This window comes from Ambystoma mexicanum, chromosome 1p (genome assembly GCF_040938575.1).
Source record: "Ambystoma mexicanum isolate Mex_15411 chromosome 1p, UKY_AmexF1_1, whole genome shotgun sequence".
Classification (NCBI taxonomy): Eukaryota; Metazoa; Chordata; class Amphibia; order Caudata; family Ambystomatidae; genus Ambystoma; species Ambystoma mexicanum.
The window spans coordinates 6,708,486-6,732,442 of NC_090921.1; the positions used below are offsets into that span (position 1 = coordinate 6,708,486).

Consider the following 23,957-nt stretch of genomic DNA (forward strand, 5'->3'; position numbering starts at 1 on the left):
GGCTACTATGACCTTGAAAATGGTACGCGATACACATGATGGCCCGCAGTGGGAAAAATAGTGTGCGCGACTTACCGTCTGACTAGCATGATAATGAAAAATACGCTTAGCCAATACCCCCGCCAAAAGAAGAGATACGTCCTTGATCCGCTGTGAAGTAGTGATGGCGCGTGAAAAACACGAAGTAGCAACACACACGTCGGTCTCCACGAAAGGCACGTACAGCGAACTGCTGACCCGCTCACCTTTAACCCGTGCTGAGGGAATCGCCTGCATGCGTCATGTCACGTATGCGCTTAGGCCCTTTCCTCGAGTTACACGCTGACATGCAGTTTTTTCATGTGCCAAATCACTCCGTATCAAGCTGGCCACGCAACAACACACGGAAGACCACGCTCCTGCCCAGAAGGCCATTTTCCTGCCCACCAGAGCCCCGAGCAGCCTTCCACGAGCCATCTGCTGCTGCCTGCCTGCCTGCTGCCACCGTGCCCTGCCATTTGGTGCCAGCACATCTGCCATCTGCAGGGGTCAGTTGCAGTGGCCACCCCTGCTGGAACAGAAGACTCCTGACTGGTGTTCCATCACTCAACAGCCCACCCCCAGGACCCAGTTGCCCACCCACACCTGCCTCGGGGGTTGCCATGTCCGACACAACACCTTCGGGCACCAGTGGCAACTCCCAGCCAGAGAGGCAGAGGGCTGCCAGCTTCACTTCCGATGAAGTTGGCATCCTGGTGGAGCAAGTACTGGGGCAGTATGATGCCCTCTTCACACCTTTGTGTGCCGACAAGGAAGGACGGAGGAGGATCTGGACGGACATAGTGGGTTCCATCAACGCGGAGGGGGTGGCACCCCGCAACATGAAACACGTCCAGAAGCGCTGGGAGGACTACAAGTCCAGGAACCTCAAGAAGGACTGCCGCCTCTTAGATGCAGAGGATGCAGTGGGGAGCCGGGGCCGGCTTACCAACCAGCAGATGAGGGTCCTGGAAAGCATTCGCCCAGTGCTGCACCACCAGATCCTCAGGATGCAGGCCCGTCTGAAGTCGAGCGGTAAGTGGCCATGCATTGCAGTGTGAAACAGGCATGTTGCAGTGTGCTGATAGTCAGCTACTTGCCTGTATGTGTGACATAGGCCATGTATGGATGTGTGTGTGCAGGGACATCATGGTGCTGCATGTGAGACCAGTCATGCGTGAACCACATGGATGGTGCATGTGTTACAATGCAACATGCAGAGCAACATGCGGAATGCACACATGAAAGCATGCCTGTCTCTGTTGTTGGACATGGATGGGGTGTGAGAGATGGGTGCTGCTGTCAAGGACATGTATGGTGTACATGTCTGTGTGTCTGAGTAGCGTGTGTGTGACTTGTAAACACCATGGATGCATGACATATGTCCGTGACAATGTTCTGATTCACTGATGCAGCCTAGCCATCCTTGTCTCAACTGTGTCTGGGGTGTACGAGGCCAGATGGATAAAACTACGGTGATGTGTGTGCATGTGATCAGTATGACCAATGAGGCATGTGAGTTTCAAACCACCATCGTATGTTTCAACAGTTCCTTGGACATGTATGCAAATGTTCTTCGCATGCGCCATGCCTGTTTCTGCATGCGTGTTGCCTGCACTGACCCATGTGCTGTGGAGGGACATGATGTAAGTGATGTTTCACAGTGCCACTCATGTGCTATTGCTTCTTGTCTAGGGGACTATTGTACAGTACCCTGATGCTTGTGTTCTATGTCTCTCTCTACACAGCGGCGAGTGAAGAAGAGGGCGGAGACGGTGCTGTGGAGCAAAGCGGCAGGAATGCCTCCACCGGCCGGCAACGCAAGGCCCAGTCACCCTCCCAGGAATTACCATCATCCGGGAGCGAGGGGACTGGTGCGGCGTCTGCCACTACGGCTGCAGCGGAAGGGGTGTGTGAGCCCCCACAGGGGCTTGCAATGGCGGAAGACGATGTGGAGCCATCCAGGTTGGTGGTTCGCACAGAGGAGGAGGAGGCCGCTACTGAGCCGCACATGGGGCCTGGTGGGGGTGGTACTACTGGTGCAAGTGGTGCAGTCCAGGGGCAGGATGCAGCACAGGTTGCCGTGGATGGGCCTGTGCATGTCACTGTCCCTGAGACTGTGACTGCACCACCATGCACCAGCAGGGATGCCCCATCCCAGGCCCGTCCGCAGGTAGGGGGGGGGGTCAATGTCATCTGACACTCCTCTACCTGCGGATGAGGGGACCCGTGACCGTATGGGGAATGTCCTGATTGGTGTCGCGTTATGCATGCGTGACATTCGTGATGATGTGCGTGCTTCCTGGGGGGAGCACGCACGTCATCACGAAGAGCTGCGTGCCAACGTGGCCCAGTTGGAAGGGGCCATGGTCGGGGGTTTCGTACATGTGTCGGGCACTCTGGCGGCCCTCTCCTCCTGTGTGGAGACTATGTGCCAGTCATTCTACATGCCGTCTTCCGGCCCAGATGCCACCAGGGCCCCCTGTGAACCTGCCCCGACCAATGCAGCCAGCTCGGTAGAGATCCCATCCCTGCCACAGTCGGGAGTCGGAGGTCCAGCAGGGGTGGACACCCCAGCAACTGGAACCCAGCAGATGGAGGATGTGACAGCAGCATCGGGCAGGGCACGTGCGCGACGGCAGCAGTCGATTCCATCAGCCTGGGTGCCGTTGTGCTGGCAGAGGCAGTTGCGTCGGAGGCAGCGGCAGGCTCAACATGGGAGGCATCATGGCTCGGGGCCATCAGCATCAGAGGGGCAGGCATCGGCCGGAGGGCAGGAGGACCCTGGAATGGGAGTGTCTTCCAGGTGGCAGCGATTGGGCCAGCGGATAGATGCGGAGCGGCGGCGGGTGGAGGAGGCACGGCTCACTATGGTCAGGGCGGAGAACTCCATGTGCAGGGCGCTGAGGCGGGCTGAGTGCCTCGAGGGAATTCGCAGGGAGTTGGAGGTGGACATGGCGTTATCCCTGCTAGACCTCGGGGCCAGGGAACAGGTCCACCTCCAGGACTTTGGACAGGAGTTCGATGATGCCCTGGCCCGGGAAATCAACTAGTGAGCCGTAGGACGTGCCCGCCACCATTGTATATAGTTCATTAGTGTTAGGTTTTATTTTGGAGTTCATGGACTTTGCTCCACTTTATGTACATAGTTATTTTTATAGGGTTTTTTTGTAGGTTTCCTTTTGTTTGGCCATCATGGACCCTTCAAACTTTCAGTGTATATAATTCAAGACTTGTACATACTTTGGTTATTCTGTCATCACCATGGATCAATGTTTTTTTTTTATTTATTCAAGTACTTTATTTGGCCATTTGAAATGGACCACTTCCCTTTTTTCCCCTTGTGTATTTTTGGTTTACATTGGATTCATCATCATTTATGGATTTTGTCTTTTCTTCATTTACTAGTTTGATTCTTCTTTCTGTTGTTTAATTACGTATTTTAATACACATCATATTTCTTCATTATTGGTGTTGTGTGCTCTCATTGTTTATGGGCATTGCTCAATGAGCATTGCCTCTCTCATATGTTGCCACTTTGTGCTTCTGTTGTACATATATGCATGCCCATGGTGGTTCTTTTGAGGCTTGCATGTGTAATTTGTGAGTGGAGGCAGTGGATGCTTGCGTGCTTGGACTGGGGGCAGGGGGATTTGTGTAGGCATTAGGCCCATGGGTCTGTTTTGAGAGAACATGGTGTTTGGTGAGCCACGTATCGGGGCCTGCTGGCAGGTACCCGTCACTGGGGGTGGGGTTGGGGGGACATGAGTCGGGGCCTGCTGGCAGGTACCCGTCACTGGTGGTGGGGGTGGGGGGACATGAGTCGGGGCCTGCTGGCAGGTACCCGTCAATGGTGGGTGGGCTGGGGACATGTGTCAAAGCTCCCAGGTGCATGGTGACATGCGGGCTGCCTGCCGGGCATGCCCAGGGGTGATAGGCTGCCTGCGGGGCATGCCCAGGGGTGTAGGGTGCTTTCCTGTAGTGTGGGTTGCCTGCAGGGCATGGGGAGGGTGTTAAGGGGACACCAGGGATGGGCCCTCACTGCCGAAATGCGTGTGGAACATTCTGCGCACCCCTCTGAATACACGTACCCCTATCGCGCTAGCGAAAACACGTGTAAAACTCCCTGCGCACCCCACTAATACACGTACCCCACTCGCACAGGGCCTATAGCGTGTGAAACTTACCGTGCACCCCCCAAATACACGTACCCCACTCGCTCCAGTGAAAACGCATGTAAAAGTCCCTGCGCACCCCAGTAATACGTGTACCCCGCTCGCACAGGGCCTATCGCGTGTGAAACTTCCCGTGAACCCCCCAAATACACGTACCCCACTCGCACAGGGCATATCATGTGTGAAACTTACCGCGCATCCCCCAAATACACGTACCCCACTCACACAGGGCCTATCGCCTCTGAAAATTCAGACGCACCCCCCATATACACGTACCCCGCTCACACGGGGCCTATCGCGTGTGAAACTTCCTGCGCATCCCCAAATACACGTACCCCGCTCGCACAGAGCATATTGCGTGTGAAACTTACCGCGCACCCCCCAAATACACGTACCCCGCTCACACAATGCCTATCGCGTGTGAAACTCCCTGCGCACTCCCCAAATACATGTACCCCACTCGCACAGAGCCTATCGGGTGTGAAACTTCCCGCACACCCCCAAATACACATATCCCACTCGCACTGGGCATATCGTGTGTGAAACTTACCGTGCACCCCCAAATACACGTACCCCGCTCACACAATGCCTTTCGCATGTGAAACTCCCCACGCACCCCCAAATGCACATACCCTGTTCGCACAGGGCATATCGCATGTGAAATTGACTGTGCACCCCCCAAATACACGTACCCCGCTCGCACAGGGCCTATCGTGTGTGAAACTTCCCGCGCACCCCCCAAATACACGCAGGCACCCCATCCACCCTGGGCATGGCCCACAGCCAGCCCACGCCACAGGGGGTGCTTTTTCTACTCAATTTACCTGGCGCGAGCGGGGTACGTGTATTTGGGTTCGTGCGCGAGGAGTTTTACATGTGTTTTTGCTGGCGCGACGGGGGTACGTGTATTCAGAGGGGTGCGTGGTGAGTTTTACACGTGTTTTCGCTGGCGCGAGTGGGGTACATGTAGTCAGAGGGGTGCGTGGGGAGTTTTACATGCGTTTGCGCTGGCGCGAGCGGGGATGTGTATTCTGGGGCATGCGCGGGGAGTTTTACACACGTTTTCGTGGTTGGGATGCTGTATGTTGGTCCACTGGCCTTTGCACCAAGTACTGGGGGTGTAACTGGCACTGCTGCAGGGTCGCTGCTCCACTCTGCACCACGGCTGGTTATGGATGTTGAAATCCATGAATACGCTGTGCGCTGAAATGGGTTTTGACGCACACTTGTGCACTGATTTCTATGAATTACCCTCTTGATCTCCTTTGAAATAAAATCAGAAATCAGCAGAACTGATTTTTGGCCCAAGCACTGACTTCAAGGAGGCCCTGCCTCCTATGGGAAAAGTTGCATCTATAAGTAAACCGGCCCACAAGGACACCTGAAAGGCCCAAGAGTGTGAAAATTCACTGCCTCGCTAGACTGTCCGGCATCCCTGCAGAAAGAGACAAAGGACCCAAGTGGAACTAGTATTTCACTGAGAGGTGCGATTTCCTCCTGCACCCATTCCCAGGGCAAGCTGCAGAGCTTCAAAGGGCATCATAAAAGTCCTTTGTGCAGACTGACCCAGTAGGAGACAATTTGGCTGTGGGGGATTGCAGGACCGCCCACACGGGGTCAAATTCACCCCATTGACTTTAAAGAACTTTTGTAGTCTAAGACATGTTTCTCAGCACCCTGAATAAGCAGTGATGACAGTTATGACAGTTTTTCATGGGATTTTTAGACAAATAGAAAGAGACCAAGGCCATGTTTCTAGCACTTGAGGGGTGAATTATAAATGGCACAGACATGAAACTTGGTGAAAAGATGCAAAATGTTCATGGGCATAAGTGTAGCAATTTGCAGAATTTTAAATATTATGCTTCTCATAAAAATGGCAAAGGTGAGCCAAAAGCGATGTGACTTTGCACAGATGCGAAAATCAGAATGTTCAATTTCCTGTGATTTATGGAATCCATATTTCTGCTTCTTATGATGGTGACTAGTATGTATTTGAAGTTGTGCTCCATAACTCAGTTTTGATAAAAAGTATCCTTGTGAGACAAAGAGAGGTCATTAATCCCACACATAAATGATGTCATTTCTCGTGAACCAGTCGGCCCCGGGGGAGGAGGGAGGACCAGTAGCCTGGTCTATCCCAGGATAGGAAGAATTCCAGAGTACTTCCCCCCAGATTGTAATATCCATGATGTCACTTTGGCTATATGAGGGGGAGACAGAGAAACACAAGGACAAGTCATTGAAATCCATTCAAGATCCAGGAAAGCAGAGATCCATGCATCCAGACAGAACCACCCATCCAGTGCCAGGCATACACAAGAATCCAGGGAGAAAGGAGAAAAGGCAGCTGATCCCATCTAGGAGAGCGCAGTGACCAAATCCCTTGCCTAGCTGATCCCACTCAGGAGAGCCCAGTGACTAGATCCATTTGCCCAGCTGATCCCATTCAGGAGAGCCCAGTGATCAGGTCCCTTGCCCAGCTGATCCCATCCAGGAGAGCCCAGCTGTCCCAGTGACCAGATCCCTTGGCCTCGCTGCCCAGACACCTCACTGGCTGTCCAGATTCCCAAACTCAAGCTTACATTGTAAGTACCACTTCTCCCAGTCCCCAAACTGCATGTTCCACTCTTTTGACCCTTTCAAGTCCCATTGAAATCCCAGTCAAATCCCAAATTGCCAGTATCATCTGTTCACTTTTTCCACAGAAGAATCTGTGTTATATGTCTGTTAGTGTATTCATTTTATAACTCTTTCTGTTGTTTCTGTAAATCACTAGTATCATTTGAAGCAAATCAATTAATTTCCCCATTGAAAATTCACATTCATTATTGTTGCCATTCGAAAATAAACAATTTGTTTTTACTAACTATAAAACATAGTGTCTAATGAAATAGGGTTTGTTTAACAAAAAACGAATTTGCCTGTGTATTGTGCTTTCCTCCCCATTCTGATTTGCATTCATCCCTTAGAAAAAACCCAACTGCAATCCATTAAGAATAACCCCTTTCTATCAGAATCCTATTGTTATGTGTCTGTGTTTCTTATCCTAAAAACCGATTTCCGATTTTGACAGTTCAGCCCTTCTCTGTGGCTGCCTGTCATCACAAGTTATGTGTGGAAAAGTAATGCCATTCTGCTGTGTGTGTTTTCTTTTGCATTCTGTCTTTTGTCCATAATCGATTTTCTTACCTGTGTTCACATTGCCTTGGTGCCTTGTTTAGTATCTGTAAGCTTCCTTATCTCTTAAGTGCAGCCACACACATTTCTGTCCTATCTATCCCATCGCAATTGTAATCTACTGCACAAATAACAAGTGTAAACCGATTATGCCATTTTGCTCCAAAATAAGGTTTTCCATTTTTTTCTGGTGCCCATCTAGGGGTGGTAGACCAAATAAAAAATCTGATATTTCCCTCTTCATTCTGGCTCCTTGCCACTGCCTTCCATCCACAAAGAATTTAGTTAGTTGGAGTTTGCGGGTGAGAGTTGCAGGGGGAGTGCATAACCGGAGTGCTATCTGTTTTCTTTTTTTTTTAAACGATTTGCTTATGTTTGCTTTTAAAGATTTCTGTACATTTTGTTAGGAGTTTCAATTAACTGCATTGGGTGAATCTTTGCATTTGTATTGCCACACTGTTGGTTGCTGCCCAATTATTGGATTTTGCTCTGATCTTTTATTGAACCATAAAATTCATAAATATCTTGTTGTTATACACCGGCTTGGTTACTGCTCCATTGTGACATGGGGTGTTTGTTAAGGTGGGTGTGAGACAGGTTGGAGGCCTGCTCAACAAAGAATCCCGGGTTCAAATAAAAATAAAAAGCAGTTTTTATTGTGCGCCACATTCATTGTCAGTGCAGGAAGTCCCTGGCTGGAGTGTGGCCTGTTCTAAAACTGTTACAGCCTTAATGTGATATCTTACATTCATTATACTTTCCTAAGGGCTATGCGCCGTGTTCGGAGCAGATAATCGAGCGCTGGTATGGATGGGGCCTTGAGCCTTAGGGGGCCCTCATCAACTGCCCGATGTTGCCAGTCAGCAGTCTTATAACATGCTGATAAGTTCCTTTAGATATTCCTTTCGTTCTGGCGCCTTTCAAGCTGCGTTTGCTGGAGCCCTTCTGGCCATTACTTCCCTCAGGGCATACAAAAATATTATCACGTTGTTGCCTTTTAGCACTGGTAATACCACATCAGCAACTTACTGACAAAGAAGGTTTTTAGAGCTTTTCGGTGGGCATTTAGTGTTTCAGCTCCCTGCTGGCTGGCCGTCTAGTGATAATTGGCAGCTATTAACCACTGGATCATTTGTCTGTGTTATAGTGTTTGCACCCAAAGGGTGCCAGTCTTCAACTCTAAGAAAGGGTGGGTCCCCAACCATGATGTTGAAATGGGACCCACCACAACTTCAGCCGGGCCTGTTTGCAGCTGTATTTATATGCACTTAGTTCAAAGGGGTACCTACCCCTGATGTTCCTTAGAAACCAGGGCAGGAACCTCACTTTGCACCTGTGGACACTCTGAGGGCTGGGTGTGAGGGTTTTCACACCACTCAAGAATATCACCCCGGGGCGGGCCACGGATAATTTATTTTGGCCAGATGTGCTCAACTCTCCGCCCATTAGCAGCCAGGTGGGAGAGGAGTAGTGTAATTATACCTCCAGGTGAAACCCCCACTTCCATTAGTACAGTGCAGTTTGCTCCAATGGGGGATTACAAATGTATAATAAAATAAATAATCTTTCCAAGATCTTGTGTCGGTTTTTGCTAAGACTGTATTATAACATCTCTAGAAGGTTGGACCCAGTTATAAAGTAAAACCATTTTCCAGAAAATGATAACCACCTTTTACTCCCATAACTAATCGGCTGTTTGTGGGAATGCAACGTACAGTCACATTCTGCTTAGTAGTAAAATGCAGCAAAGCATAACTAAGGGCAGGGGAGAGGCTAGAGGTGGCTTCTTAGCCTGTGCCGTGTAAAGTGTGATAGCACCGGCCAGGCCTGGCCTTTATGCTCACATCACACTGCTGCACTCTGGTTCCTGCACTCCTGTGCTTATTACATGCAATACAATAAGAACTACTGCATAGCTTTACAGACCCTGAGCTAAGAAGCCAGAACTTGCCAAACACATCAAGCCTCACTCAGAGACCCCTGAAAGCTTTCCTTCCAAATCCTGTGGATACCCTTAGTGTACACTCAAATGGTAGGCGAACACCCAGAACCTCACTGTATAGTGAGGTTCCTACCTTATTCTGGGGGAGATTCAGCAAATTATCAAAAGGTAGTTAGATATTGCAACAGTGAGACCTTGGAAGCAATAGTTTTCCAAAAATATAACGAATTTTATTTCGGGAATTGTGATTAAACACAGTAATAACATCAATTTTAAGAGTAAAGTGCATACATAATAAAATCTATCATAAAAACTAATAGTCTTGCGACAGTTTGTCCTTAGTAATACGAAACAGAGCCGTCAATAAATTCTATTAATTGCAAAACAACATCAGGGTCATTGAATAGTTTTTGTTGTTTACAGATTTTGTTAAATGATTCACATGAGTTTCTAGTTTGATCAATACTAGAAAACGCGACTCAATATGTTTCAGTTCTCGACGTGAGTGGGGAACATTCTTCAGGAGCTAAGTCACTTAGACTAAGGGTACAATACCCTTACTTATTTGCGGCCGATCGCCCTGTCCTGTGGTGTTTCTTACGGCCCAGGCAAGGGTCCTCTTTAGGACTGAGACACAGCCCCCCAATATGGGAGAACTATAAGGTGACCCCCCACGCACAGAGAACTAGTTTAACACTTATTAACCCGCTAGTGCTTAGGGCCATCAGCAGTTCTGCTTGCTGCTTGCCCTCCCCAGACATTCTGGAACGAAGCAACTCAATGACACGCATTTTATCCGCCTCTGGGGGATGAAATGATTTGCAAATTTAGCGGGAAACACACCGAGTTCTGCTGGAGGGGCTTCAATCAGCTGGCGTGGCTTGCAGATTATATTCTAAGCATCTATTCAGCGAGCATTGAGGACCAGCAGCTGGGGGCAGCCTGACATCCATGCAGTAGTATGGAAAGTTCCTACAGAGTGACACCTCACCCCTCTTCCATCATTTCCTGATTTCACTTTGTCTCTCTGAACACGAGAGTTTCTGCTCAGACTTCAGTTGCATTATGTCCTGCAAGGACTTAAAAGTCTGTGGTTACTTGTGCTCCGCGCAGTGGTTACACAATTCCCATTTTTGAAGGCCCCAAAACGGGTTTGCAAAGCGTTGACCCCACTTCTGGATTGCTTCAGGAGGGCTAAAATAGAGATGGTTATAATAAATGTAAAACTTCCCGTCCATCACTTATTATTCTTGGTAGAAAGCTGAGTCTGATTAACGCAAGACTATGCAGTGCGTGCGCCACCCCCGTGCCCTCCCATGGCATCACCTGGTGAAGGTTTGTGCTGTTGGGGCGACCGCCTCCCCGATGCTACCAGTGAAGAGCCTTTCAGATTTCACTGAACCTCCTTAATGAGAAATGCCAGTGTTGCTGGAGATGAAACACTATGCTTGTGAACTGCAGTGTTGGGAATTCAGCGTGTTTACAGTATCAGGGATCAGGGAATGATGAGTCGTGACGCAGGATACTGCGGAGGTAGCGCATCAGGTTGGGCGACTCTTACAGAGGATCAGGGAATGATGAGTCCTGAAGCAGAAAGCTGCGGAGGTAGCGCATCAGGTTGGGCGACTCTTGCAGAGGATCAGGGAATGATGAGTCCTGAAGCAGAAAGCTGCGGAGGTAGCGCATCAGGTTGGGCGACTCTTGCAGGGGATCAGGGAATGATGAGTCCTGACGCAGGAAACTACAGAGGTAGCGCATCAGGTTGTGCGACTCTTGCAGAGGATCAGGGAATGATGAGTCCTGACGGAAAGCTGCGGAGGTAGCGCATCAGGTTGGGCGACTCTTGCAGGGGATCAGGGAATGATGAGTCCTGACGCAGGAAACTACAGAGGTAGCGCTTCAGGTTGTGCGACTCTTGCAGAGGATCAGGGAATGATGAGTCCTGAAGCAGAAAGCTGCAGAGGTAGCGCATCAGGTTGGGCGACTCTTGCAGAGGATCAGGGAATGATGAGTCCTGAAGCAGAAAGCTGCGGAGATAGCGCATAAGGCTGGGCGACTGTTGCAGAGGATCAGGGAATGATGAGTCCTGAAGCAGAAAGCTGTGGAGATAGCGCATAAGGCTGTGCGACTGTTGCAGAGGATCAGGGAATGATGAGTCCTGACGGAAAGCTGCGGAGGTAGCGCATCAGGTTGTGCGATTCTTGCAGAGGATCAGGGAATGATGAGTCCTGAAGCAGAAAGCTGCAGAGGTAGAGCATCAGGTTGGGTGACTCTTGCAGAGGATCAGGGAATGATGAGACCTGAAGCAGAAAGTTGCGGAGGTAGCGCATCAGGTTGGGTGACTGTTGCAGAGGATCAGGGAATGATGAGTCCTGACGGAAAGCTGCGGAGGTAGCGCATCAGGTTGGGTGACTCTTGCAGAGGATCAGGGAATGATGAGTCCTGACGCAGAAAGCTGCAGAGGTAGAGCATCAGGTTGGGTGACTCTTGCAGAGGATCAGGGAATGATGAGTTCTGAAGCAGAAAGCTGCAGAGGTAGCGCATCAGGTTGGGTGACTCTTGCAGAGGATCAGGGAATGATGAGACCTGACGCAGGAAACTACGGAGGTAGTGCATCAGGTTGTGCGACTCTTGCAGAGGATCAGGGAATGATGAGTCCTGAAGCAGAAAGCTGCGGAGGTAGCGCATCAGGTTGGGCGACTCTTGCAGGGGATCAGGGAATGATGAGTCCTGAAGCAGAAAGCTGCGGAGGTAGCGCATCAGGTTGGGCGACTCTTGCAGGGGATCAGGGAATGATGAGTCCTGAAGCAGAAAGCTGCAGCGTGTCATGTCACGCGGGAGACTGGGGTCTGCCGCTCCCATTTCCTCCTGGCGAGTCTACCCGCGCGTTCGCGTCTGGGGACTCGCCGGGAGGGGAGCAACGGATTACAGGGCCGGCGGCCTTCGGCGCATGCGCGGAGGTCCTCTCTCTCGGTTCCGCGCATGCGCCGTGGGGGCTTGCCTTCCAAGCCTCGTTCTGGGTTCGCCGGCGCCCGGAAACGGAACGGTTTGCGTTCCAGGCCTCTCGGGCGCCGGCGGCCCATAAAAGAGGCCGCTAGTCAAAGCTGCCCGCGTCTCAACGCGGTTTGCTTCGCTTTCCTCGTTGTTCCTGCCCAGCCTTACCTGTGGCCTGTCCTGGGCCTACCTGCCTCCAGCCTTACCTGTGGCCTGTCCTGGGCCTACCTGCCTCCAGCCTTACCTGTGGCCTGTCCTGGGCCTACCTGCCTCCAGCCTTACCTGTGGCCTGTCCTGGGCCTACCTGCCTCCAGCCTTACCTGTGGCCTGTCCTGGGCCTACCTGCCTCCAGCCTTACCTGTGGCCTGTCCTGGGCCTACCTGCTTGCCTCCAGCCTTACCTGTGGCCTGTCCTGGGCCTGCCTGCCTCCAGCCTTACCTGTGGCCTGTCCTGGGCCTGCCTGCCTCCAGCCTTACCTGTGGCCTGTCCTGGGCCTGCCTGCCTCCAGTCCTTACCTGTGGCCTGCCCTGGGCCAGCCTGACTCCAGTTCTTATCCGGGTCCTGTCCTGGGCCTGCCTGCCTTCAATCCTCACCTGGGTTCGGCCCTGGGCCAGCCAGCCTCCAGCTACTACCTAGGTTTTGCCCTGGGTCAGTCTTCCCTCAGCCCATTCCGGAGTTCTGTCCTGAGTCATCATTGTGTAGAGGGGACTTATCCCACACTAGCCTGCATTCCCCCTGTTCCATCTTGGGCACGTTCCTACAGTTCTCTAATTGGCCAGACAACTAGTTCCAACTGTCCTCACTCTTTCCTGTCTTGCCTGACTCCGAATCTCATCCTGTGTACCATTGGAACTATCTGCACCAGCCAAGCTCCTTTGCCTACTACGAATACCTTTCTGCTACACTGGTCTATCTATCAACTGTCGCTGCACTGAGGTTCTTGGAAGATTCATGGTCTGGACAACAAGCTCTACCTGGACTATGGTTCCCTCCATCTGAGCCTACATCCTCTTGTCACGCTTACCTGGGAGAGTGCCTTTGTGACATTGGGGGTTGGTCCATCCTTCACCCAGTTCCTCATTTGGGTGGTGGAGAGGCTGATTCCTCGTGCCGCTATCTCATCAGTTCCTGGACTCCAGACTGGCGACCTCTGCGAGACCAACCACCAAGACTACAGGTACGCGGTCCTCTCGGGCCAATCAGCTTGACAGATTGAGACGCCTTCCTCCTGATTCAGAGATGGATGAATCGCAGGACATGAGGAACGAGTTGCTAGCGCTCAGGGCCGAGATGACCGCCCTGCGTCAGGAGAATCAAACATTACGACAAATGATAACGCAAGGAGCACCTAGTACCTCTCAAGGAGAGGGATCATTGGCTCATACAACACCCATCAAATTCGACGGAGACCCTAGACGGGTGGCGGAGTTTTGTAACCACTGCAGAATACACTTTCTCTTCAGGTCTACCTACTTCAACACTGATAGGGCCAAGATTGGTTACATCTTGGGGAACCTAACTGGGAACGCATTAGCTTGGGCAACTCCGTTTGTGGTTACGAACAGTCCTATTTTGAATGACTTTGCTGCCTTTGAAAAGGCCTTTCTTGAGGTATTTCAGACGCCGAACCTGGCCTCCGTTGCACAGAATCAATTGATGGACTACAAACAGGGAAGCAATGACGTCATCACCTACATCAGCCGTTTCCGACTTTTGGCTACTGACTCCCAGTGGCCCGAAATTACACAGAAGACACTGTTTCGTCGAGGCCTGAGAGAGGAGTACAAGGATGAGTTACTTCACATCCCTGAACCAGAGAGCCTTCAACTCTTGATCGATCAAGTACTCCGTATTGACCAAAGGCTAGCCGAACGAAAGGCTGAGAGACGTCGGCTTGACAGAAGCGGTCCCCGGACAACCAACACACCTGCTGGTTCGTTTGGGTCGACCGAGTCCGGACCTGAGCCCATGCAAGTAGGAGCCATGAGGGGACCTTTGACGGAAGAAGAGAAGAAACGAAGGAGGTCTTTGCGTTTGTGTCTTTACTGTGGAGCAGCTGGACATTATTTGGGTACGTGTCCTTTGCGTCCGCAGAAGAAGAAGTCGGGAAACTAGGAGACCTGTCGTATACAGGAAGGGCAACGACAGGTCCCATTCCTTCCTCAGACCCTTCTGTTATTTGTTCTATACGTCTGCCCATGCAACCAGCGGTACTACAGACCCTGAAGGTCCGAATTAAACTACCAGACAAGAACCTGGAAGTATCCGGTCTACTGGACTGTGGGGCTTCCGGCAATTACATCGACGAAACGTTCGTCACCAGACATAAGATACCACTCGTTTCCAGACACACGCCTCTGTCGGTGGAGCTTATTGATGGTACTCCCTTGTCTTCTGGACCCGTTAGTCAGTTCACAGTTGGACTGGCCCTTCTGATTGCTGATCATTACGAGGAACTAGCCTTTGATGTTATCAAGTCACCGAACTACAAGATGGTTTTGGGATTACCTTGGTTGCAACACCACAATCCTTTGATAGACTGGAGAACCCAGACCTTGACCTTTTCATCCGAACGGTGTGCTCAAGAATGCAAGCTACCCGTTCCCACCAGGACCGTCTCGACTTCTCTAATAACGGACAGCAATGGGGTTCATCTATGTTCCACGTCTCTGGTCCCACAGGAATATTCCGAATTCAAACATGTGTTTTCTGAACCTGGCAACATACCCCTTCCTCCACACCGTTCTTTTGATTGCTCCATTGACCTGCTACCGGACCACGTTATTCCCCATGGGAAACTATATGCTTTGACACGTGACGAGAAGCTAGTTCTTCAGGAGTATTTGTCGGAGAGTCTAGAAAAGGGGTACATTGTGCCATCGAAATCGCCTGCAGGATTCCCCCTGTTTTTTGTAAAGAAAAAAGAAGGTACATTGAGACCCTGTGTCGACTACCGGCAGTTGAATGACATAACAGCCAAGGACCGGTATCCTTTACCCTTAATTCGCAGCATCCTTGAAACCCTGCATACTGCGCGAATCTTCTCCAAATTGGACCTCCGCGGAGCTTATCATTTGGTGCGCATCAGGAGTGGGGACGAGTGGAAGACAGCTTTCAAGACATCTTTTGGGCATTTTGAATACAGGGTTATGCCTTTCGGCCTATGTAATGCTCCCGCTGTTTTTCAACGATTCATGGACTACATCTTTGGTGACCTGTTAGGGTTATCCGTTTGGGTTTATCTGGACGACATATTGATATTCTCTAAATCCTTAGACGAGCATGTGGAACATGTTCGTGAGGTCCTTCATCGGCTGTCCGTCAATAACCTGTTCGCCAAAGCGGAGAAATGTAGCTTTCACCAACCCAGCATTGAATTCTTGGGATTTGTTATCAATCAAGAAGGCATTGGGATGGATCCCAAGAAGGTGCGAGCCATACAAGAATGGAGACATCCACACGATATCAAGGCTCTCCAACGCTTCCTGGGATTCGCAAACTTTTACAGGCGCTTTATCCCACAGTTCTCACAGATCTCGGCGCCCCTCACCAGGCTAACCAGCAGCAAGATCACGTTCGAATGGGATCTCGTGGCTTCCCGGGCTTTCGACGTATTGAAGTCGGCCTTTATGGCTGCCCCGATCCTGCGCCATCCCCAGGAAGAGTTGCCTTACATAGTGGAGGCCGATGCTTCCAGCTTTGCTGTAGGGGCAGTCCTTCTTCAGAAAGATCCTATCACGTTGGTAGAACATCCAGTAGCCTATTATTCTCGCAAGTTGAGTCCCAGCGAACGAAACTACGCGGTGATTGAAAGGGAACTGTTAGCCATCAAGACCGCATTCGAGGAATGGAGACATTTTCTCCTCGGAGCACGCTTTTCTGTGGAGGTGCGGACAGACCATCGCAATCTGCAATATCTTCGCTCTCTGCAATGTCGGACTCCTCGTCAAGCCCGGTGGGCCTTCTTCTTCTCTCCGTTTGAGTTCCATGTTACTTATATCCCGGGAACCTCCAATACGAAAGCGGATGCGCTTTCCAGGTCCCTGGAAAACGTAGATGGGACGCCCTGTCCAGAACAGCCACTGATTTCTCCTCGCCATTTTCTGCTGGCCTTGTCCTCTCACCTTAAGTCCATCGCGGAAGCCACTCGGTCGGATCCAGAAAGAACGTCCCTTCTTAGTCGGCAACTAGTATCAGAACGAGACGGACTGTTGTTTTTTCAAAGAAGACTCTACATACCCAGAGGAGCCATTAGAAGGGGCATTCTACACGGATTCCATGATTCACCCATAGGAGGACATCGCGGGGTCAGAGCCACTCGAGAGTTGATATCCCGACAGTTCTGGTGGCCTGGTTGGGCGACCGAGGTCCAGAAGTACATTGACAGCTGTCCAATATGTGCCCAGTGCAAGGTTCCCAGAAGACGACCATTGGGTTTGTTAATGCCCACCGAAGTGGCTCCCTATCCATGGCATACCATCGCCACCGATTTCATTGTGGATTTGCCTCCATCTGAAGGGTACACCTGTATAATGGTGGTTGTGGACAGCTTCACCAAACTGGCCCATTTCATCCCATTCCGGAAAATCCCTACAGCTACTCAAATGGCTTCAGCGTTTCTGCACGACATCTACCGGTTGCACGGCCTACCGGAGAAAATCATATCGGATAGAGGTACCCAGTTCCTTTCATCATTTTGGAGACAGGTGTGTGGTCATCTGGGAATACATAGAGCTCTAAGCTCAGGCTATCACCCACAGACAAATGGGCTAACCGAAAGGACCAATCAGACTTTGGAGGGGTACCTCCGCTGTTTTGCCAATGCCACACAGTCTAATTGGAAAGGTGGGCTAGATCTGGCCGAAGTATCCTACAACAACACTGTTCATGCCTCCATTGGAGTCAGCCCATTCTTCTGTTCCACTGGTCTACATCCTCGGTTAATGCCTTTTCAACCAGTTCCGTCTAGTACTGTTCCCTCTGCTGATGGTCTGGTCTTACACATCCGGGAACAGCAAGAACTTGCACACAAGATCTTAAGTGAAGCCAAGGATCGGATGAAGAGACAGGCAGACAGGAAGAGGAGTGCAGAACCTAATTTCCAGGAGGGCGACAAGGTGTGGTTGTCCTCAAAGAACCTGCCTCTCCGCAATCTGCCCGTCAAACTGGCCCCTCGATATTTGGGACCCTTTGTTATCACCAAACGGTTGTCCTCTGTAGCCTTCCGTCTTCACCTACCCTCTTCCTGGCGTGTACATCCCGTTTTTCACGTGTCCCTGTTAAAACCCTATGTGGTCGATGATTATGGCCGCACCTCTCCTCGTCCGGCCTCTGTTTTGGTTCAGGGGGGCCCTGAGTTTGAGGTACACGAGATCTGTGATGCCCGGTACCGTAGAGGGGTGCTCCACTATTTGGTTGACTGGAAGGGGTACCCGGCCTGTGATCGTACCTGGGAACCGCGCCAGCACGTGCATGCTCCCCGGCTGATACGTGAGTTCTACGTACGGTTTCCCTGGAAGCCTGGGGCCCCGGGTCTTCCTGGGAGGGGGCATAGTGTCATGTCACGCGGGAGACTGGGGTCTGCCGCTCCCATTTCCTCCTGGCGAGTCTACCCGCGCGTTCGCGTCTGGGGACTCGCCGGGAGGGGAGCAACGGATTACAGGGCCGGCGGCCTTCGGCGCATGCGCGGAGGTCCTCTCTCTCGGTTCCGCGCATGCGCCGTGGGGGCTTGCCTTCCAAGCCTCGTTCTGGGTTCGCCGGCGCCCGGAAACGGAACGGTTTGCGTTCCAGGCCTCTCGGGCGCCGGCGGCCCATAAAAGAGGCCGCTAGTCAAAGCTGCCCGCGTCTCAACGCGGTTTGCTTCGCTTTCCTCGTTGTTCCTGCCCAGCCTTACCTGTGGCCTGTCCTGGGCCTACCTGCCTCCAGCCTTACCTGTGGCCTGTCCTGGGCCTACCTGCCTCCAGCCTTACCTGTGGCCTGTCCTGGGCCTACCTGCCTCCAGCCTTACCTGTGGCCTGTCCTGGGCCTACCTGCCTCCAGCCTTACCTGTGGCCTGTCCTGGGCCTACCTGCCTCCAGCCTTACCTGTGGCCTGTCCTGGGCCTACCTGCTTGCCTCCAGCCTTACCTGTGGCCTGTCCTGGGCCTGCCTGCCTCCAGCCTTACCTGTGGCCTGTCCTGGGCCTGCCTGCCTCCAGCCTTACCTGTGGCCTGTCCTGGGCCTGCCTGCCTCCAGTCCTTACCTGTGGCCTGCCCTGGGCCAGCCTGACTCCAGTTCTTATCCGGGTCCTGTCCTGGGCCTGCCTGCCTTCAATCCTCACCTGGGTTCGGCCCTGGGCCAGCCAGCCTCCAGCTACTACCTAGGTTTTGCCCTGGGTCAGTCTTCCCTCAGCCCATTCCGGAGTTCTGTCCTGAGTCATCATTGTGTAGAGGGGACTTATCCCACACTAGCCTGCATTCCCCCTGTTCCATCTTGGGCACGTTCCTACAGTTCTCTAATTGGCCAGACAACTAGTTCCAACTGTCCTCACTCTTTCCTGTCTTGCCTGACTCCGAATCTCATCCTGTGTACCATTGGAACTATCTGCACCAGCCAAGCTCCTTTGCCTACTACGAATACCTTTCTGCTACACTGGTCTATCTATCAACTGTCGCTGCACTGAGGTTCTTGGAAGATTCATGGTCTGGACAACAAGCTCTACCTGGACTATGGTTCCCTCCATCTGAGCCTACATCCTCTTGTCACGCTTACCTGGGAGAGTGCCTTTGTGACATTGGGGGTTGGTCCATCCTTCACCCAGTTCCTCATTTGGGTGGTGGAGAGGCTGATTCCTCGTGCCGCTATCTCATCAGTTCCTGGACTCCAGACTGGCGACCTCTGCGAGACCAACCACCAAGACTACAGGTACGCGGTCCTCTCGGGCCAATCAGCTTGACACAGCGGTAGCGGATCAGGTTGGGCGACTCTTGCAGGGGATCAGGGAATGATGAGTCCTGACGCAGGAAACTACAGAGGTAGCGCATCAGGTTGTGCGACTCTTGCAGAGGATCAGGGAATGATGAGTCCTGAAGCAGAAAGCTGCAGAGGTAGCGCTTCAGGTTGGGCGACTCTTGCAGAGGATCAGGGAATGATGAGTCCTGAAGCAGAAAGCTGCGGAGATAGCGCATAAGGCTGGGCGACTGTTGCAGAGGATCAGGGAATGATGAGTCCTGACGGAAAGCTGCGGAGGTAGCGCATCAGGTTGTGCGATTCTTGCAGAGGATCAGGGAATGATGAGTCCTGAAGCAGAAAGCTGCAGAGGTAGAGCATCAGGTTGGGTGACTCTTGCAGAGGATCAGGGAATGATGAGTCCTGAAGCAGAAATTTACGGAGGTAGCGCATCAGGTTGGGTGACTGTTGCAGAGGATCAGGGAATGATGAGTCCTGACGGAAAGCTGCGGAGGTAGCGCATCAGGTTGGGTGACTCTTGCAGAGGATCAGGGAATGATGAGTCCTGACGCAGAAAGCTGCAGAGGTAGAGCATCAGGTTGGGTGACTCTTGCAGAGGATCAGGGAATGATGAGTCCTGACGCAGGAAACTACGGAGGTAGCGCATCAGGTTGGGTGACTCTTGCAGAGGTGTTATTTGTTTCGGACTGACTCTAACTCCTGCGCCTTTTTTTTAAATCCTTCTGAAAGTTGTGATGTAAGATGCACCAATGGCACCTGGGAATAGGGGAATTTCCAAAATCATCAATAATAAGCAAAGGTAGGTGTGATATGTGCTTTCGAATTAAGGAAGTTTGACCCGTAAATAAATATATGTTTGGAATACCTGAAAGCATGTGTACAACATGTATCTTAAAGCGCAGCGAATGCTCACTGATGGCAGCTGTGCTTGGAAAAGGAAGACATATTATTTAAATAAAAAGGTGAAGGGGACACCCGGATTTGAACCAGGGACCTCTTGATCTGCAGTCAAATGCTCTACCACTGAGCTATATCCCCGTGCTGACGATCGTGTCCCTAATCGTCTGGAAACCATTGATTCTGCGCTGGTCAAGCGCTCAACGGAAGTGATGTTGGAAGAATAAACGGCACATGAAGGCGTGAGAGGGGGAGACACGTCAGCCGGATTTAGCACTTATATGAAGGCCAAAGAGCTGGCAGCCCTACCTTGTTCTGGTGACACCTTCCAAATCTCTTGAAATGCCACAACACACACGCCCTCCTCCCCCTTGCCGACAAGCAGGCACTTATGCATAACTAAGAGCTCCTTTAGTGCTTGCTCATAGTGCCCAGGTCAACATTTATTAGGGTTCATGGGGTCCATTTCAATTTGAATGGGCCCCCCTTTGCTTACAGGTGTGGGGGCGTGAGGGCTGGACAGTGTGTAGCACCCTTGGGTACATTGAATAAGAATGTTGCATGATCTCAAGGGGCAGGCAGCCACAGTGGAGCTGAAACACTAAACTGCCACTGTCAGAAAGGTGCTAAGAAGAAACCGGAAGATTTTTTACAATGCATCTAATAGCGCTGCAAATGTTCACTGATGCCATCTGTGCTCAGAAAACGAAGACAGATCTTTATAACTAAAGAAATATTTGTTATTAAAATGAAAGAAAATTAAAAGGGGGGCCACCAGATTTGAACCAGGCAATGCTTGAATTGCAGTCAAATGCTCTACCACTGAGCTATATCCCAAACCAGTGATCGCAGGCTGGTCAAGCTCGCAGCAAGTAGTGACCATAGAAGAATCGACAGCATGAGAGCGGGAGACATGTCTTAACTTGATTGTTTTGTGGAACGTGAGGAGTCCTGAATCTCTAGGACCATGTGGGGCTCCCCTTCGTCCCCATCCTCACCTCTGTAGCACTGGCCAGTTAAAAGTGCTGTGAGCATGCAGAATGCACGTGCACTGTGTGTCTCTGTCGTGTTGTCCCCAGCTGCCAGATGCACGTTGCATTGTGTCTCGTGCATGCCCCCTAGGACAATGCAGCTCACTGCTGCTGCTCGGGAGGGAAATCGAGATGCTGGTATCACCGCTGTTATCGCTGTCGGGTGCCTCATGCCGCCTCATACACACGCATACACACTCACACGGAAGAATACTCCTTCTTGGAGGGCCGAGCTATGCAGGTTTTTTTGGACCAAGCCTCAGCTTCTCCAACTCCGATTGAATGCGGAGTACCACAAGGATCCTGTACAGCCCCCACCCTTTACAACCTCTCTACCCTCCCACTTTTCAGAGACCTAGAAGACTTCAGCATAGCTTTCACAAACTATGCTGGTGACACACAAATTCTTCTCCCTTAACAGGAAACTACGAACAAGACCTCCACACCCTGCAGCTAACATATGCACGCATCCAGGCTTGGATGGCAGCCAATGGGGTCTGCTTAAACAGGGAAAAAACGGACATCCTGCTAGTAGGCCCCAAAGAAGCCCTAAAAAAACTGAATGCAAAGTATAATTCATTCATTATTGAGAATACTACCATTACAGCCTCCACACCAGTGAATACCCTTGGGGTTTACCTCGACTCTACCCTAACTATGGACTGGCAAGTCAGCGCCATCTCATCCGCCGTTGCCGTCACCGTCACCAGAAAAATTATAAATGCAGTAAAACCCCACCTTTCTACAAGCAATCTCCTTAACATTGCGAGAGCCACAATTGGAGCAAAACTTGACTACTGTCCTTCTCATAGGCACTTCTGCCAATAACATTAACAGACTACAGATTGCACAAACAACGCCCTCAGAGCCGCCCTCAGCATCCCCAAGAGAGAGCACATCTCCCAGGCAAGAAAGGACGCCCACTGGCTCCCAATCAGAGAACGCATAACATTCAAAGCCCTCACCATCATACACAAGTGCCTCACCAAGACCCCCCCAGCCTACCTAGTAGACATAATACACCCGACTACAGCCCACAGACCTAAATGTGACCAATACTCCCACCTACTATCGGTCCCAGCGTTCAACAGAGCTAAAGCTGGGTATTAGCCCCAATAGTCTGGAACGCACTACCTCTCAACTTAAGAAGCAAAGAATCTCTCACAGTGTTCAGAATACTGCTAAAAACAAAGTTATTTAACTAACACCTATTACAAATGTACTTTCTACACCCTGTTCCACTGTAACCCTTGGAACTCTTTCTCTACACTGTCACTGAACAGACACCAACTTCTTCACTACCTATGCATTACCTGTCGTATTGTACTAAGTAACTTGCCGTAACAGTGCCACGATGCCTCCGGGCCGCTAGGCGCTTTATTAATTCAAATAAAATAAATATAAATATAAATAAAATAAATAAATAAATACACAGAGACGCGTCTTGTGCTTCTGAGTTCCTGGCGGCAACTGCCGTTCGGGACGCGTTTATTACAAACGCGCATGCGTGAGCCCAAACGAGGCTTGTGCATGCGTTCTCATACTTCCCACTGCAACATCCCTCCTTTTCTTTAAACAGAAACAATTAACCACATGTAACTTAAACAGGACTCAACATGAGTCGTTCACTTCAGTGTGCTACCGGCTCAGTCTCCTGAGTCCATGATGTAGTCCTTGAATCGCACCGGGGGCTGTCTCCCCTGTCTCGTCGGGTACCGGCTGCTGCTCCCATAGGTCAGCAGTGGTGCGTCTTCATTTGGTGGGGGTTCCGCCTGCATGTCGGCTTCGGGATGCCTCCGCTTGCTTCTGCTCTTGCTGTCTCATCCGGTGACCTTTCCATGGGACTCAAATCCACTTTCTTGAAGAAGGATTTGTTTTGGGTTACTGTTCCCCTTTCGCTGGCCGCAGTGATCATCGCTCCTTTCACATGAGTGACTGTCCAGGGTTGTGGCTCATATGTCAGGGACAGTTTCCCCGCTGGGTGGCGGTTCTTGACCAGCACAGTGTCACCCACCATTACGTCTTTTTCCTGTAGGCCTCTCCTCTCACTCTCCTACTCATTCCTGGCCGCTCTTTCCTGCCGGACCCTGGCGTCGCCGATCACGCCTGGAGCTCGTCCCTCCATTTCAGGAATTAGCCCTCTTGGGCAGTGTCCAATCAGGGCTTCAGCTGGGGAAACTCCCGTCGATTGGTGTGGAGTGGTACTATATTCTCGTAGGAACTCAAACAGGTTTCTTCTCAGCTCGCCCCTCTATTCGCCGAGATGCGAAATATTTAGTTCAATGTCCTCATAAATCGCTCTGCTTCCCCGTTCACTCTGGGCCATAATGTAGTTACCTTCCTGTATTGTATCCCCCTCTCCTCCAGGTATTTTGCAAACTGGTTCCCCATGAACAGGGGCCCGTTGTCTGAGCACAGCATGGTCGGGAACACATGGGTCGCAAACATTTTCTCGACGGCCAGAATGGTGTGATCACATGCAGTGGAGTCCACCAGCTCTACTTCGGGGTACCTCGACCACTGGTCTACAACAGCCAAGAAATACATCCCTCTGCCTGTTGAGCCAAAGTCTGCGTACACTGTCCCCCAGGGGAGTTTGCTCCTGTCCATGGATTTTTTGGGAGGTGCCCTTTCTGTCGGGCTTGCGGCCTGATACGGTAAACATCTCCTCACATGGTCTTCCACCTGGTCTTCAAGGTCGGGAAACCACACCTTTGGTCTCAGTCTCACCTTTGTTTTCACGGATCCCTGATGACCTGTATGCGCCAGTTCA

General features: G+C 51.3%; 1 non-coding gene across 1 annotated transcript; it reads right to left on the reverse strand.

The window, feature by feature from the left end:
- Window positions 1-20,222: 20,222 nt before the first annotated feature.
- Window positions 20,223-20,294, reverse strand: TRNAC-GCA (transfer RNA cysteine (anticodon GCA)). Its single transcript has one exon. It is a non-coding gene; the product is annotated as a tRNA-Cys (tRNA).
- Between the last annotated feature and the right edge of the window lie 3,663 nt (window positions 20,295-23,957).